The following is a 19,731-nucleotide window of genomic DNA, read 5'->3' on the forward strand; positions in this document are numbered from 1 at the left end:
TGTTACGATAATACTAGTTCTTTTTCTAATAATTCAACTTTAATATGTTTGTAATACTTTTTTAATTTAAATTTAATTCATTTTGCAGTTTTTATGTCTCTTCATTTGTTACGATTATACTAGTTCTCTTCTAATAATTCAACTTTAATATGTTTGTATATTTTTAATTTAAATTTAATTCATTTTGCGGTTTTTTATGCCTCTTAATTTGTTACAATTATATTACTTCTCTAATTAACTATTGATATAAGTTTTATAGAGTCTAGAATAATTAATTATTATACGGAAAAAGGAAAAAAGAACAAAAGTAAAAGGAGACAAAGCAACAACAAAAAAACAAGAAAGAAAGGACAACAGAAAGAAAGTAGGAAGAATGAAAGAAAGAAAGGGAAGGAAAAAAAATAGAGGGAGTGAGACAGAGAAAAGAGAAAGAAAGAAAAAAAAAAAAGCGAAACATAGAAAAGAAGAAAGAAAAAAAAAAGGAAACGAAACATAGAAAAGAAGATAGAAAGAGTGAGACAGAAAAAAGGAAAAAAATTAAAAAGTTGCTATAAATGGTAATAAATGAAAAGTATCGCTAAAATCAGTAATTATTTATTAAAATGTATTAATTTATGTATTTTTTCCAATAATAAATTAATTAACTAACATGTGCATTATTATCAAAGGACATATTAGTATTAAGAAATATTACAATATTCAACACAAAAGTATATCATGAAGTGAACAAAAACATATCATTTGTTTCAACCATTACGATTACAAGAAACTTCATATCACTATAAGAATTTTCTTTAACTTCAAATCACTACAAAACTTGCTTAAACTTCAAATCAATATCATCCAAACTCAAGATAGGATCGGTTTATGGAACTTCAACTAGTTTCACTACAATTATTGTCACCAACATCAGCTGGCTGCAAAGGAGAATACATAATAAGTGACTTTATCCAAACTCAAAATCATGGCTGAATGTAGTAAAACCAAAAGTTTATCATATACTACACAACAACAAACTTAAAACAATAGAAAAGGATTAAACATTTACACAAGCAATGATTCTAAACCATTTTAAAAAGACGACATACTATACTACTAAACAAGACACTATCAAACTGATTTGAACAAATATTAGCAATTAAAACATGAACAAAGAATCTCAGGTTTCTTGCCAGTAGAAAAGAGACAATTAATGTTTCTTATAAGAGACAATTAATGTTTACTTCTTTATATTTTGACTATAAGTTGATTGGTTATGATGTCTACGAGGTTGTATATAATCCCATGTTCAATGATATGAATTTCCTACTGACTGAAATGCTTGAAGGGGAACAGTATATCTAGATTAGAAATGAGGACGAATTACCTTTAGAGGCACGGGTAATGGAAGCATAACTCCTTGATAAAGGTTGTTAGCCCACTGCAAGTCACAAAACAAAACATCCGTAATATTAGCATACTAAGGTTGTAAGCATTAAACGACAACAATCCCAAATAAGTTGGAGTGGCTATATGAATACTCACAATTTCGATTTATAGACAAAGATACTAGTAGAAATGACGTCTTTCCTTTCTATGTTAACACTTGGACAGAGAATTTGCATATTAAAGACTTACAACAACAGAAAAAGAGTTAAAATCATTTAATCGAGCAAGGATTTCAAATCATTTCAAAACGACAGCACAATATACTCAATCTTTCAACGGGCACAACTGGTTGGACAACAGTGTTATTTGTAACTCCAATGAACAACACTGCAAAGTACATGTATCTCATTGCACTAAATAAATCCCGTTGAGAGTAACATATCAATAGTTACGAACAATATGATCACGACAAAGGATTGTAAGTACCACAGGACAAGTCATGCTTTCATGAAAAACGGATATGTAAAGAACCAAAATCCTGCTGCTGAAATAAGCAGTTATGATTATCCAAAAATCATGAATGCACATGCACTTGAGTTTGTTCCAAGAAAAACACAGCTAACTACTGTTGCAAGTGAAGATTCAAAAGTGACTATGGATGTTAATTCTTCCACAAGGTTGAATAATTCTGTCACAATAGGATTTAAGACGAAGAAGAAACAGGCGACAATTTTGAAAGCACAGACCTTCTTATGCAACTATGAGCTGGTATGCTATTCATTTTCTTTACTCGTAAAAGTCGTTGATACTAAAGAATGCCAATCCAAGTCCTGCTGAATAGGCGCCAGGTGACTGGTTGCTGTTAATAATTTCGAGAAACTTACAAGGTCTTAGAAATAAAGTGCACCCACAAATAAACATGCATATGAAAAATACTGCACTGCACCCACAAATAAACAAGCTGACCAAATTTGAGGAGCAGTAGGGGCACACCTTCAACTAGAAAATAATAAGCTTCTTCCGATATTGCTCACAAAGATTGTACAAATCTTTTGGAATCAAATACATATATGAAGCACGGAATAGAAAGTAAAAGATACGCAACATCTTAACTTCTAATCATTCCCTCTAACCTCTGAAGACTACATTATCTTTACTAGCTTAAAGAAGGCTTTATCAAGGGGGGAAAACAATCTTTTGCCGCCCGACGAGGGACAAAGAAACCAACACGAGTGACTAAAGCAGTGAGTCTGGCAGAACATGTTAATCCTATCAAATAGCAATGCTAAAAAAGAGTAAAATTACCTTGATAATGCTTGTATTAGTCAAATTTTACCTAAACAAAAAAAGTTTAAGCAGCTAGCCACGCATCTTCCTATAAAACACATACGAAAATCAACTGGTGACTACACAAAAAATAAATATTATACACAAAGTAAAGAAAACTACACGAGCAAAAATTTTAACTTACATGTACCAAATTTTCTATAAACTGACCTTGAGTTAGTACACAATATCATTTTCATTCTTTAGCAGCGAAATCAACTGTCAATATACCGATGTCAACGCAGATCGCGGAGTTGATGATGTCAAATGATTCATTTCTTGATGAAGAATGTGCCAAACCTTGTGAACTAGATGATGAGTAAATGAGTTGCGTAAGTTATCGTAATGCTTCAGCTTCGGCATATCTGGTAACAATAAAAGTAGATGAAACTATGATCTTTGGTCAAGATAATTTGGATCAAGATATGAAATGAGTCATATTTCTATTTTTCTAATGATTGCAGGTGAATTTATTCACCATTAACAAGGTATTACCTCTTTGAGTATCAATGTACTAAGTTAGTAGCTTCACAGGTAGTCCAACTAGTAAGAAAAAATAAAAATCTCGCAGTAGTAAAAACAACATTCATTGTATAAATAAGTGTTGACTAATACTCCATTGATTGTTGCAAATATACATTTATTTTACCTGTTGCGGAAACTTGCTACATTACTGATATTGTAAAAGATACAAATATAATAGCACACCGTGTACTTGACTCGACATACCCATCTGGAATGGAAAGTTCAATAAGCTTGCTGAACATAGCGAGACTGAGAGATAATATGAGTCTTTGTACCTATCGGACAACTAATCACACACCTTACACACATTTGTATTGCTTTTGTATTATGATTGGTCACGATATTACGGTATAAGAGAGTTGGTTATGTTGCTCCAACATGGATGAACATATGTGTGGCCTGGGAAGAGTACATCGGACTCACCAAAGCTCGACAAAATATCCTCACAATGATTTTGGTACTCAGTCACGTAGGTTACCTGTTCGAGATTGGCGCTTCACTCTGCCGCAGACTCATATCATTTCTGTTTAAATCAAATTTTCATCTTATCAGCAAAATTCAACCAATCACTTGATTGATTATTCCTAAATAACCACGGGTACCATTGTAATGCTTCACCATCAAGGTAGAGCGACACCACATTAAGCTTTTGATCTTCCTCAATTTTATAGAAATCGAAATAATGTATAGCTTGAACTATCCAAGCCTCCTGATTCTCTCCTCGGAACTGTCATAGTTTGGCAACCATAATTGTGTTTCTAGGTTCAAAAGATGTCCGAGCCTTTCCCCTAGGATCAAATCATCAACGAAATTTTCAGTCAAAAATTGATGTTATTCATCAATTTGATGTTTTATAAAAGCATAAATTCAATTAAAATTAGAAGTTCATTCTAGCACTTGCCAAACATTCTCTGTTTGAAATGTATGCAACTATACTTGTGCAATCCTAGTATTATTCTGAAGAAAATATCATCACCAACACTAAGAACATCCACTGAGAGTAAATGTCTATTTAGTACTATTATAGTTGATTTTAAGCATAAGCATCAGGTGAACTTGAGGCTTCAACTATTTCCATAGGGGCCTAACCACTGAGAAATTATAGTGATCTAAGCAAATGAAAGAGTACCTCAATTTTTTTATCCCCGATGATCTAGAAGCTCTCCTTTTAATTTCAGTTCCAAATAAGAATATAATGTATGTGATATCTTTGAACCATCGAACTTTGGTGTATACCTAGACAACCATATGTCACACAATTAACCCTTTACCGTTTATGGTTCAATACAAGTATAGAGAGATAAGTGAAGATTGAGGGCACATTTAACAGCTAAAGAAGAATTAATTAACAAACAAAGGGGGAAACATATAGACCTTACTCCAGCATAAACAAAAGGATACACGGAGACGACAACTCCAAATTTTAAGAAGAAACAAGGCACTTGTTAGCGACACCATTTCAGACAAAGTGGCCCCAAAAAATATGTAGACACAGAATGTCTCGAAGAATCTGTAGAATCACCAAAATTATAACAAAATAAACCTGATTCTACCACAAAATACATGACCAAATTTGATATTTTGAATTTTCATCCATGAAGAATATAACAAAATTAACCTAATTCTACCTCCATGCATCAATACAAACAGCCAAAAATAAACTTACCTAGTAAATACAACCAATAATTTGTACAATTTATGAAGATTCATATGAGAAAATCTAAAAATGTGAGGTAGATTCATTATTCAAAGAGGTGAGAAGTGGAAAACAATACCATAGAACACCTATAAAATTTTGAATTTGGTGAGTAGCTGAAGTTTACAGAGTTGTGAGGAGACGTGCTGCAGTAGAGAAGTGCCGACGTAGACGGCGGAGAAGTGCGTTGTAGACGGTGGAGAAGTGTGGCGGTGAGAAAAGTGTGACAGTGAGAGAGTAATTTTGTTAGTTTCCAAAAGCTGTGTTTTTTTTTGTATTTGTAGTTAAAGTTAAAAATAGTTATTTATTAAGTTATCTATTGTGAGTGTTTTGTATTTCATGAATTAAAAAATTTAAAAATATATTTTTATATTTTGAAATAAAAATTATGAGATAACATGTATTTAAACTTCCGCTATTTAATTAAATTTTTTTGGGGGTTTTAAATTTTACTATGTATTTTTATTTTTCGTGAGTTATCAAACTCCCGTCGTTAGAGTAATTTGTGGGGGTTATAATTAATCTCCGCTTTAAAACCCTCACGATTAAGGTACTTTTTTGTAGTGCGTGTGGGCGTGTGTGCGTAAACTACATTAAAAAAATAATATTATAAGTCACAATGATTGAGACAATACAACGTAATTAAAAGATATGAAAATTTTATGGTTAAGAATAAACTTGTTCGAATCTCAAAATCTAAAAAGTGACATAAAATTAGATGAATGGAGTATGCTTCCTTCTGAGGTTCAAAGCCGGGGAGAATTAAATATTTATCAGTCAAACTATTTATAATATATTTACAAGTAAATATTTAGGTTATTCCTAAATTTATAACATAATTAAAACATCAATTAAATTATAATAACCGATTAAAATTTACATTAATAATGTAAAAAAAAGTAGCTGCATTGTTATATACTTATATATATCCTATAAATGAGGCAGGAAGTAGGTGTACTAATTAATTCATTTCATAATAATGATATAAAAGATTATATAATGAATTACATCAACAACTGATATTGCACGTTGCATGAATAAAACTAATGTTCATTAATGTATTCTCTCCACGGCTTTAAAAGTGTATATTACATCTAATAAATAGAACAATTTAATTAAGTACGAGATTTTTTTCTTAATGAACGTGATATGATATGAGCTAGAGTGATACTGTTTTTACGATAAAAAAGGACATTGTACCTCCTCCTTCTCAAATTATTTAGCCCGATTTCTAAAAATAGTTAAACCTCAAATAATTTATCTTTTTAAAAGTTCAAAATATTTTATTTTCATTTTATTCTTTGTAGTAATAATTCTTGAAAACTATAAATACATGATGAATAGAGTAAATACTTAACCGAAATTAATTCTAACTCATACAATGAGGATAAAACATAAAGGTATTTCTCAAAATTTTAATATACTTTTAGAAAAATGTATGTGATAAAAATACGATAAATAACTTGAGATAGAGAAATATATCACTACTAAAAAATAGCGTTTAGCGACAGATATTAGCGATAAATAATATTTCTACATTATATAACGACGGATCTGCGATGGAATAACCATTTTGTTGTAAAATTAACAAATAATTTTTTGATATATAATATAGCAACAAATTTGCAACAGAATATTTAATATGTCACTAAATTTTAGCGCGAAATTTTGGCGCCTAATTTTTCCTACGAATTTAGTAACAAAGTAGTGGTGACAAATTTAATTAACATTGGGTGACGAAAATAGTGGCGAAAAAAATATTGCTAAACTATTAAATATATTTTTATAAAAATTATGTTATATAGTGACGAAAATATCCGTCAATATAATTTTTATAAATATATATATTTATTTCAAAGCGACGTTTAGAATCCGTCACTAATTTCGTTGCAAACTCCAATTTAAGATTTCATCTACTCTCATTTAATCTCATCCGTCGATCATGTTTCATCAAACTCCAAAAGTTAATCTCATCCGCTCTTCCGAATTTATCAATGGTCCTGATTTAAGACCCCTGCTTTCCCATCTTATACAAAAGACCCCAAATCCCTAATTTTCTTCATTCTCCTCGTCTTCTCTCCAAGTCCGCCGCCCATGCCTTTTTTGTCTTCTTCTCCATCCTTCTTTACGGCCTTTGAAGCCTGAAGAACGAGTAGTGAAAAACAATGGCGAGCTTCGGAAGACGCGCGAAGGCCTCAAGCGAACCTGCATCGCTGGCAGCAGCTCCAATTAGCGAGCAACCAGGCGATCAGGTGGTCTCCGTCCGGCAACCACAGCAGCACAGAGATAGAGCCACCAGCTGCCTCCCTCTCCGGCAAAAAACAGCAACATTAGCTACACGCAGCGAGCAGCAATGGCAATCACCGGCAGCACCCTGCTCCAGCGAGCAACATCAGCAAACGCCGGAGAGCAAGGCGAAGATAACGACACAATTCATGGACAGTCGCCTCCAGATTATAAATCATCATCTTTTATAAATTAATCTTCTTTTTTAGGTATGAATTTCTTTTTTTCTCTTGTTGTAATTTACTTTAAGTGTCTGATGTCTTCTCCTCTATATAGTGAGAATGTTGAATTAGCGGTACTCTTTTTTATTGTGCTAACTCCGACACTTTCTAATGGTGTCAATATTGTTAACAAAAGTATTGTATTGTTACCTGCAGATTAAAGTGACCTTTTCTTAGAGAGAGAATCCTAATTAACAATCAAAATAATTAATCTTCTTGCAACTTTGTTTAAGAAGCACCAACATTATTTGCTTATTGGTGTGATTTTCTTAAACTAGATTATTACAGTATAAGTCTCTTATCCTGTGATGGTGTTGCAAAGACTCAAAAAGGACTCTCTCTTCATGGGTAAAATTGTTTGAAGAGGTATAATTGGTGTATCTTAGATTTTATCTACATATTACGTTGTGCTAAACATAGTTTTAACTAAGCCATGTATTCTAAAGGACATTCCATTTACATAACAAGGATGTTGGAGTTCTTTCCCACATGGTACACTGGTAGCGCTTCTCCCGTTGTATGTTTTTATTGGTTCATGCCTTCTTTAGATCGTTTAGTACATCAAAACTCCATTCTGAATAATTATCTATTTGTATTGAGTAAAATTTCACAGGATAAAATGAAATGGTAAATCAAGATGTCATTGATAGGAAGATAGTTCACTAAGACATTTGTAGCAGATAGTTGACAAACTTACAATCGGACAAAACTAATCCGTTTACACTGTTAAATTGCTTCTAAGTTCGCTAAGATTCTTATAGTTATTTACTGACATGATAAATTTATCAATTCTTTAACATATTACTGTGTTGCTGACCTAGTCTCTCCTTGACAAAAGCTTACTTAAGACATCTTAACTAATTATTTTTCATTACTCTCTCCCTTTGGGGACATCCGATAAAAGTGGAATGATACGGCTCCTATCAAAGATAACCTGCCAGAATTTTCTCAAGATACAAAATTTTGTTATTTTTTGTACTTCTTTTTTCGTTTTTCTAAATTATTTGTTCCGATTCTAAGGTTATATATTTCTACTAACATCACTGCTAGATCTATGATTCAGCCTAGTGCCTTATTCACTTGATGTTTTAGTATTATTCTTTTTTAATCGGAAGAAAAGTTGTTTACATTGGTGTTGTTACTTTCCTCCTTTATTGACAAATAGAATCTCTTTTCTTGTTCCTAACATAACTTTCTCAATTTGCATGTCCCTTGAAATGGGGTTGTAGGTCTTGATTCTCTTGGAGACTTAATGAATAAAATTGCAGACAGTGATCTCTTTGATTGGGTTGGACGGGTTAAGATTGTTGATTGCATTTGCAATTCCATTTTAGTGGATCCTAAAACTGGTCAGGTATCACCTTCTAAAATCTTGAAAAGAAAAGATTGAAAGGAGATCATTTTTCCTTTTTGTCTAGTTTCAATTTAATTTCTGATTTTCTTTCATGACACCTGCTTCAAATTTGATCATGCAGTCCATGATTGAGAAGTTGTTGTTGATGCTTCTCGATCAAGAATATCGGGTTAGATTATGCTTTGCTTAATGGGTTGGTGTGATTTTCCAAACTTGGGATGGTCATTCTGAACTGTTCCAGGACATATGGTAAAATGCTTAGTTTTTATTTTTAATGCACTATTACCTTTTTTTAAGTATGTCGAAAACTAACTGCTTGGCCAGAAATAACCATCCATATAAATCTCAAGTGAAATACCATGGTTATTAGTTTATCACAGTAAGTTGTTTTGTTATTTTTTTAGAGTTCTTTTGAAAGTTGCTGAAAAGTTCAACGAAGACAATAGTCATCATTTTTTTAATCAAAAGTTTATAAGAACTCACCTTCTCATAAAGAGTAGAATAGTTGAAGAACATGGGTGACACAGGAACAGGTCAGAATAATTCAATTAGTAGAAGTATGTACTATGTCGCATGAAAAAAGATGATTGTCTATGTGTTTTGGGTGCATCATACTTGTTCCAGATTTAGAATGGCATCAATTATCATAATCTTATAAACTAAATGGTCTCTATAGAGTGGTGGTTAAACCGACCTTAATGTAGTGGATAGAGTGTTAGCCAGTCAAGAACGTCCAAGTTCAAAAATAAATGTAGCAGATACTATGATACGTAGATGGATGTGTGGACCACCGAAAAGATATGAAAAAAATATTATAATCTGTTTTGCAAAGTTCCCAAATGTGTTTTGCAAAGTTTCCATTGATGATGGTTTAATCTAAGCTTAAATGTATACTGTAAATTGACTAAAAAAGTAAAGCACATTTAATTAAGCTAAAAGGTTATGTATGCTTCTGTCTTTTTCTTCCATTAGAAGTTTATTCCTAATCATTAATGTTACCGCTTTATCTCAATTTATTATTACAGGAAAAATATGAATAAATATCACGGTAAATAATCTCTCAATTTTGATATTGATCAATGTGAAGCATATTACCAAGCTGTCGAGGGATAAAAGAAGCGAAGAATATGTGGTCTTGGAATATGGATGTGTTTGTAAAGCAAATGATTCTTTCTAATCATTTTTCTGGTTATTATGAAGCGGGTACAACAAATAGTTACTCCCATTGAGAATTTATTACTTGCGACACCATGGGGCCTCCTCCTGCTACTACTAATGAGGACGAGGTTTATCCCTTTGTTTCAAGTATGAGGGCATCCCTTAATTAGTCATTTATAGTTTAGTTTTGATGTTTTCTATCTTTATGAAAAGTACAAACTGTGCAATAATAATAGTTGAGGAATGTAGGTTTTCTTAAGAATAGTTGACAAATTGTTTTTGATGTTTTGCATCGAATGTATGTGATTCGAATACTTCTATCTATAGATTTTGAACCCTCTAAAAATTATTTTATATGAATGTTTAATATTTTAGAGATATTTAGTAATTGTTATTTAATTTATTTAAGCAATGTATAATTAAAATAGATAAATAAAATAATTTTACAAGATATTTTTAGCAACAAATTTTATGACGATTTGATTGTTGCTATAAAAAAATATTGATTACAGATTAGCAATGAAACATTTTATTGACAAAAATTCCGTCGCAAATTTATTTCAAATGACGAAATTAATTATGAAATTAGCAATTAACTATATAAGTATAAGAACGGATCAGTCCGTCACTAACAATTGGCGACGGATATCATTCGTCTCTACTACGTTGCTTAACTTGCGACGGAACTCATTGTTCGTTGATAAGCATAAATGTCATGAATCTACATTTGTGTTGCACCTAAAATATTGCAACTGTATGTTCATTCAATTATACAATTTGTTTTTTTTTTCAAATGACATCTTTATATATATATATATATATATATATATATACTTTTTTGTTTTTATTTACTTGTAGTATTTTAATTTGATATTGAGTTTAATGATGTACATATTTTTTTTAAAAATTTTGTGATTTTAAATTAAAAATAAATCACATGTATGAAAATAATTTTGTGATATTAAACATATTTTTTGTGAAAAGTTAAAATTAATTATAGAGTTATTAAAAAAAGAAGACATTTTTTGTGTGTAACGGAATAAAAGGAGAATCAGAAAAAAAACAAGTTGAAATGAATAAACTAATTTATGGCGTAGGAAATAAACTATATGTAGTATTGTTTTATATTTTTATTCTAATTCAAATAGTAAATAATTATTTTGTATCATTTATTTCCTCCAAATTACTTTATCCATTCATTTATTTTTCACTTATTTTTAAATAAATTTTCATTTTTATTTGTCATTTTTGATAAATCAAGAAATGACAATTATTATTTTCCATGTTTTGCCCTATGAATTAAATCATATCCCTCATATCATTTTTCAAAACTCAAACACTATATTTGCTATTTCGGTCCACTTTTAATTCTCATAGTTTTCTTTTTAGATTCAAATGATAACAATTTTGACTAAGATTTTTTAAGATATACTTTTCATCATATTAATATGCTAAAAATTAGAAATTATAGTACTTTTCATATAGCTTTTGAATACTTGAATATAATACTTATTTGGTCAGAAATATGATTTACGCGACATTAGCTACCAGAAATTCTCTATTTTTTTAATTATATGACTCCTTCCTTTTTAAATATGTATTCCAAATAATTTTATATTTTTGAATTTAGAAGATCTTTAAATTTAAAACATAGTTTTTAAGACGCTCTCTAGAAACCTAGTTGCCAAAACCCAAGATGTTTGAATTCTACGGCCAGAATGGGGATTTGGATTTTTCGTGGTTGGCATACGTATGACTTGATATTCACGAATTTTGAAAGATTAATAAAAAACAATGTGAATTTAAGGGGGTGTGAACATAGGGAAATTATTTAATCAATATGTGTTGCGTAAGGAATCTTTTACATAGCTCATAGGAACGACTATTACCTAATGCAGACCATTAAATGGGATCCTTTCTTTGACACAGCGGAAGAAACATCAATAGATATTGCAGTAATATCACTCTTAGCTCTACCTTAATAAAATTCCAATCGATTAGAAAAAATCTTATCACTTCTCACTGGTTGTTGTTGTTGGAAATCATGAGAAGTTGATATGGCTACTAATAACAACAAAATGAGATCAAATTGCGAGAGTAAAGGTGGAAGTAGACCTGTTGGGTGAGTTTCCGAGGAGAGTTGATCTGGCTAAATGGATTACCATCAAATATAGTTATCTCTCTAAGTATTGCAGAAACTGTAAACTATATAAAGGCATAATGAAAAGGAGTGTTTTGTATCACATCCGAAATTATATCCAAAGGATGGAGGGGGTGCGAAAAACGAGAAAGATAAGAGTAAATATAACAACAAAGAGATCAATACAGTGTCAATAAAGAAGGACGAGAATGCTGACAAAGGGAAATCGACGAACAACAACTTCCAGGAACCTAGAATTAAAATTGGGGCTAGGAGAGGATAATATAATTACAGGGGAGGACGGATACAAAGATGGAATCCAAAGGAGAAAGTGAGTGAAGAGGATTTTTTGTTAATGACTAGGAACAAGTTTGATGTACTTAATGAGGAAGAAGAGATAGAAGAAACAAGTCAACAACAAGAAAATATATAATGACCATAGAAACGCCAAGGCTGAGAAAAGCACAAAGGAAAAAGTTGTGGTTGCAATCAAAGACTTGGTGGAAGAGAATTTTTGCAAATCAAGCAAGGAAAAGGATATATTAGTGAATAATTCGTTAAGAAACAAGGAGATGTGAGAAATTACCAAAAAAAGGAACAAAGGGGAAAAGTACCAGAATTAAGAGAAATCAGTAATGAAGAAGACAATGAGATGAAAAAGTTCAGTGATAAAATACAAGCCATTGGAAAAGATAGTTAAAAATGGGTGGAGATGGGCATTAAATTGACGAATACAAAAGTAGGAAAGAAAGAAGAAGAAAAGCCACCAAACCAATTAAATACAAATACAAGTGATATGACGGGGGAAGGTTACGTTCATCATATAACAATCAAGGAAAATTCACCAGCAGGAAAAATTTTCATGAACAATAGGAGAAAATCCAGGGGCATAAATAGGGGGGAGAAAAAAAAGAATATGACTGAAAATATCAATGAGATAAACAAATAAAGAGATCTATCACCAAGGTGTACGAAATAATTGTGAAAATAGGTGGAAAGAGCTACAAAGCTACTGGTAAGGACAAAAGCACAATGAGTAGTGTAGCAAAACCACCAATGTGTAAATGGTGATAGACAAACTCTTATTCTAGAGTGTATTAGATTAGTTAGCTCACAAATTTTTAAGATTATTTAATTTGAAGAAAAGAAACAAATCTGTATTTATTTCCCTTATATAATTCAAAAGTCTTCAACAAAAAAGAACCTATAGAATTCAAAATGACAAATATTGCAGCAAATATCTCTTCAAAAATTTAGATATGAAAGATCATGTTGAGGGATATAGACCAACACAAGCTCCACCCAACTTTATTACCACCATAGTACTTCAAGATACCTTGGTTCATATGCTAGGACTCCTAGGAAGAATGACTCACTCAAGAATATTTTTTGTCACCTCTAATGGCTCACACACTTGTTTTTGAGGTTAGACTCCAGATCAAATAGTTTCTCCATGTTTTCAAACTCCGAGAACTCAGTCAGTTGCTATTATATTCCTCTATTTAATAATGTGGTATTGCATAACATTTTGCTAACATTCCTTCCATGACCATTTATGAGCAAAAGATGTTCGGAAGGTTAAGGATGATGAATCTTTCCACCTATACGGGTGACTTGAATGAGGATACATATGAATTTGTAGTAACCTGTAATGGAAGATTGCATAACCTTAGATTAGATGAGTCTCATGAAATTGACTATACGATGTTCCAGATGACTGGCCTTAGGAAGCAGTGACGGAGGGATTATACTAGTAGTATTTCAACTGGATCACCTCCACTATCATATTTCTAGATAAGTTTATACTACGGGATGAGAGGGAGAGAAAGAGAGTCGAGTTCGAGGATTTGCAGCAAGACGATATGTCAATCACAAAGTAGGAGGTTAAATTTCATGCTTCTGCTGGGAACTCTTTGATGATACTTCCCACTGAGAGGATGAGAGAGTGAAAAGGTTTATTAAAGGTCCAATTATTTTGATTCATATCGGAGTTTCTTCGGTTACCACTTCTGGCGTTTCATTTAAGAAATTGGTTGATGCTGCCAAGGAGTTGGAAATGGTTTGACGTGAGGGATTTGAGCAACATGAGGCCAAGAGGGCCCATCTTTTAGGTCATTTGGGTAGTGCTCCTCTTGAGAGTCGAGGCTAATTAGGGAGTGGTTGTCACTCTTAGTACCCACTCATGTTCCGATATCAGCTGCTGAGGTTGATTATATTAGGCATAGTTCTTCTAGTTCGATACATACTTCACATACTTCATTTTCTATATTGGTAGGTCGTGGAGGAATTATGGTCATTCAGGTGCCTCTCATAAGTATATGTCTTATATTTACCATTGAACCCTTATTTAATATTTTTCTTAAATTCAAGTTTTCAATCAATGAACATGAATTAATTTATTTTGAGTAATTAATTAACTTGAACAATAGACATGAATTGTTTACTTAATTTTTCCATGTTGGTCAAGTGTATATTTCTAGGCTAATAACTTTCAAAGGTAAAATAGGAATAATAGTCATTTATGCATTGATTTTGTAAAATAATAAATATTAAGAAATATCTATTTTAATAAAGACGACATGTAAATAGGAACGGAGAAAGTATTTTTCTATTCTCTCTATCATATATTTTAACTCTACTTAATTCCTTAACTATTAATTCTCCTAATACTCCCTTCATTCAATTTTACTTGTCGCACTTTGACTTGACATACCAATTTAGAAAATAATTATTGATATATGTATTTACCAAATTATCTCTATAAAATGATTTGAAACATAAGTATTTTAATGTTGAGGGTCAAACATGAAAAAAAATTAGAGTCTTTTCTTAATATCTCAAAAGTGACAAGTACAAATGAAAATCTCTTTTAGAAATAAGTGATAAGTAAAAATGAATTGAGGGAGTACTTCTTACCATCTATTTTGGAACACCTTAATTTTTAGGGGTCATTTGGTTGAGAACTATTTATTCCAGGATAATTTATTCTGGGTTAGTTATCGTGGGATAACTTATTCCATCATTATGTTATAAATGGTTGGATAAGTTATCTCAAACATGTCAACTAAACAAGACATCTAAATTATGTCCCAGGACTATTTTTTTATCCTAGGACTATTTCTATTTATCCCTCACACCAAACGAGCCCTTAATTCTCTCAAAATTCTAACCATATATTTTAGGACTCCTTAATTATTAGTTTTCTTAAAACATGTTATCATATGTTATAGGACTATTTAATTATTAATTTTCTTAAATAGTTCTTATCATATGTTTTAAGACTACTTAATCATTAATTTATTTTTAGTACTTATACCATATAATTTTTCTATTTATGTACATGCATATATTACTTCCATCATCTTACATGAAATTAAAAAAAAAGATTTAAAAGAGAAGGAAATGTAATAAACAAAAGAGGGAACTACCAAGAAATATATTTATCACACTTTCCAACTTCACACTAAAACCCAGCAACAGCAGCAACAATGATGGGACCTCCAGTCTCTTTTCCATCAAGGAAAGTGCACTTGCTTCCCCTTTATATATAAAACCCAAAAACTATAAAGTCGATTATGAAAAACTTAAGAATTCTTAAAATTAAATCTATACATTTAGAAAATGTTATATTGTCCAAATTTATGTGACAGATTTCATTTTTTGAAAGTCAAATAATTCATATTTGTAAACTATGTAAAAAAAATAAATTTATTTGAATCTCAAAAATAGAACTGTAAAACAGAGGGATTATAAATTACTCTCTCTTCTTTTTTACTTGTACTAATATTACAAGATATTTTTTTAATTATATTTGTATGAAAGAAAATATAATTTTAATAATTTTGATATAGTTTTTCATTGTTTAATTTTTTATTTTAAAATATTTATCATCATAATCCAATTTAGCTTTCAAAGTTAACAATATTAATTTTATAAAAAATATTTTACAAAATAAATAATATAAATTAAAAGGAAATAAATAATATTTGAATCATTAGTACAACATTTTCTTGAGACGTCACTGCAATATTTTCCTCGTACGTAATCTTTTGAATTATAATCATACAGCAAAACCTCGCCATATTAATATAGTTGGGATCATGAAATATTATTATTTTGTGGAGATATTATTTAATCAATAAATTAATATTTATAAATTTAAAGAGTGTTTTGAGGTTCAACCTTGTGATACTGGGATAAATAGAGATTTCAAGTCATATCACCGCAACATATTTTATTGAAAAATATTAGAAGACTATAAAGTCGGTAAAACTAGTCAGAAACAATTAATGTTCTGGATGCTATCGAGTTTGCAATCTCATCTTGAACAACAAATATTCAACAAGATATATACAAAAGCAAATTATTTTCGACACTGCAAAATTTGTGCGGAATAGGGGTTCAAATGGGCTGGGCGGATTAGATTGAGATAGAAATCGGGTTGGATCTTGACCCATTCAAATTTACTTTTGACTCAAATGGGGTTGGGTTCAAATAAACTAAAAGCGGGTTGGGTCTTGACAATCCAATTTGACCAGATTAATCTCAATAATTTTAACATAGTGATATTTAACTTTAATAATCACAATTCGAATTTCCTCTCAAAAATTCATTTTTTAAAAATAAAAATTGGATAGATAAATCCTAAAATTGTTAAATAGATAATAATTCATACCTTTAATATAGAAACATATCTTAGTAAAGAGTTATAAAACATGTTGAAATTGAAAATTCAATTGGGTTCAATTGAGGATTCTCTTAAAATGGATTGCTTGAATGGGTTGAGATTTAATCCAATTTAAATTTTCTTGAACCCAACCCTTAAAATTCTGGGGGGTTGGGCAGGTTATGTATGTTTGGGTTCAATTCTGACAACCCTAGTTCGGAGGATGAAATCTCAATGATTTAGAATGAACCCACTGATGAAAACGTCATTCATTTACTTAATGTCATAATTAATGTTCTCGATTATCGCAGTAAAATGGATGTCAATAACTTGTTGAATCATCCAGGTGAAAATGACATATGATCAGAGATTCTGACCTTAGAATAAATTGTGGATGCAATGAAAAATAATGTTAATAGTGAAAAATTGAAGATATAACAATACCTTTGAAACCATTTATGTAAAAAAAAATACTTATCACATCTAGAACTCTTCACAATTTTATGATGCAGTTCGAAAAGACAAGGATGAAACTTTTTGATGTAATAAGAAAATGTAGAGATGAACTTCATCAACATTTAGAGTTCAACAATAAATCATACACAATAAAATCATTCACTTAGATATATTTACATTTTTAAATAATTATTAATTTTATAATATTAATGGGATCATATATTTTATACAAGGATTTTCTAAAAATATATTATCTCATTATTTTATCGTAATAAGTGATTTTTTACATCAGCTCAAATCGAGATCGAAGAAAAATATTATTAATTTATTTAATATTAACTTGGTGAAGTTTTATTGTACATCACAATTTTTATACTTTATTGATTACACACTTACTTGGGAAAAGAGTACTGAATGGAACATGATCTAATATAGGCATAGAGTTGTTTAAATGAAATGACCATGATTAATTGGTAACATTTATTTTTGACTCACTTAAAGTAAAATCTACTTATACTCCGTGTTATTCTTATTTATTACTTTTATACATATTGATACTACTTTTAAATCATATAGTATCTTCTTATTAGTATGACCACGGGTAAGGAGGAAATGATTAATTATTAGGTCTTATAAGCTTTATAAAAGGACAAATATTGTGAATATCTATTTTTAATAAAAATGTAAAATAATTAGAAACAAATTTTTATCATAAAAAAACTTATGACTGCAAATAAATTAGTTAAAATTTATAAAATAGGGTTAAAAACAAGTGAAATAGTCTAAACCTTTTTTTCCAATTAGGAGCTAATAGAAATTATATTCAAGATTGAACATAAAAAAAAAATTACTCCTGAGAGGGCGTTTAATTTGGATTGACTTAATAGTTGGTCAAATATATCTTTAACTAAGTTTTTAACTTCTGAAAATGTTTGATAAATATAAAAAGATAACATAAAATAAGTCAAAAATAATTTAGGAATTAGTAACAAAGTACACTCTTACCATCTCCTCTTATTTTAAGACTTTAATTATCAGTTCTCTCAAAACATCTAACCTAGGACTCCTTAATTATAAGTTCTCTTAAAACGTCTTACCATATGATTTAGGACTATTTAATTATTAATTTTTTTAAATAGTTCTTACCACATATTTTAAGACCACTAAATCATTATGTTTTTTTGTACTCTTACCATATAATTTATCTATTTCTCTTACCTTATTACCATATAATTTTTCTATTTATGTACATATATTACTTCCATCATATTATATGAAATAAAAAAAAGTTTAAAAGAGAAGGAAATTTTATAAACAAAAAAGAGAACTTATTTAATAGAGCGAAATGATGTAATACATGACAAAAGAATATGACAAGTAAATCTATATAAATTTTTTTAAAAAAAGGTAACTACAAAAGAACTTATAAAGAAATATAATTAATAACTTTCCAAGTTTGATAAAAAAAACTCCAGAAATTCTAGAAACACATGTGTGATTGTGAATGGGCAGAAACAACTATACATTTATTGGTATACGCAGAAGCACAAGGGGTAGTATAACAAAATAATCAATGTGTAAATGATGATAAACAAACTCTCATTCTGAAATATAAGATTAGTAGCTCATATAATTCTTTTGAAACAATAATTTATTTGAAGACAAAGAAACAAATCTGCATATATTACCCTTAAGAAATGGTACAAATTAAAGGTCATTAGGAAATAGAAACCTTTAGAAGAAAGCTCGAAATGACAAATGTTGTGGCAAATAGCTCTTCTAAAGTTTGCATGTACAAGATTATGTTGAGGAATATGGACCAACTCAGGCTTCGTCCCACTTTATTACCAACTTAATGCTTTAAGATACCTTGGTTCATATGCTAGGACTCATACGAAGGATGGCTTTGTCGGAAATATTGTTTGTCACCTCTGATAGCTCATACACTCGTTTGGAAGTGAGACTCAAGATCAAATAGTTGATCCACGTTCTCAAACTCTTCTACTTTAGTTCCTCAATTAGATAACATGGTATTGCTAGGTGTTGCTGTAACGACCTGGTGCAACCAAAATGTATCGCGACCTAAAGCAACATTTTTGGTGGAGTAGAATGAAGCGCGACATTGTTGATTTTGTTGCCCAATGCCCAAATTGTCAACAGGTGAAGTATGAACACCAGAGGCCTGGAGGAACACTTCAGAGAATGCCCATTCCTGAATGGAAGTGGAAAAGAATTGCAATGGATTTCGTGGTTGGTCTTCCAAAGACATTGGGTAAGTTTGATTATATTTGGGTAATTGTTGACAGGTTAACTAAGTCTGCTCACTTCATTCCGGTCAAGATGACTTACAATGCAGAGAAGTTAGCCAAACTCTATATCTCAGAAATTGTTCGATTGCATGGAGTTCCACTCTCCATCATATCAGATAGAGGTACGCAGTTTACTTCTAAGTTTTGGAGAACATTACATGCTGAATTAGGTACTAGGCTGGATCTTAGTACTGCATTTCACCCTCAGACCGATGGTCAGTCTGAG

General features: G+C 30.6%; 1 long non-coding RNA gene and 1 pseudogene across 14 annotated transcripts; one reads left to right on the forward strand and one right to left on the reverse strand.

Annotated features, from left to right (window-relative positions):
- Positions 1-656: 656 nt before the first annotated feature.
- On the reverse strand, positions 657-5,185 carry LOC107005412. 14 transcript variants are annotated; one of them, XR_003575831.1, is made up of 6 exons: positions 4,995-5,185; positions 4,349-4,455; positions 3,822-4,007; positions 2,866-3,742; positions 1,367-2,743; positions 657-917 (listed from the first exon to the last, which is right to left on the reverse strand). It is a non-coding gene; the product is annotated as an uncharacterized LOC107005412 (long non-coding RNA). The 14 variants fall into 14 exon arrangements; XR_003575834.1 differs by having other exon boundaries at positions 2,866-3,059; positions 3,698-4,007; XR_003575829.1 differs by having other exon boundaries at positions 2,866-3,427; positions 3,518-4,007.
- Positions 5,186-10,026: 4,841 nt separating this feature from the next.
- LOC114075345 overlaps positions 10,027-19,731 on the forward strand; it is a 14,965-nt pseudogene continuing 5,260 nt past the window's right edge.

Source organism: Solanum pennellii, chromosome 12, assembly GCF_001406875.1.
Source record: "Solanum pennellii chromosome 12, SPENNV200".
Lineage (NCBI taxonomy): Eukaryota > Viridiplantae > Streptophyta > Magnoliopsida > Solanales > Solanaceae > Solanum > Solanum pennellii.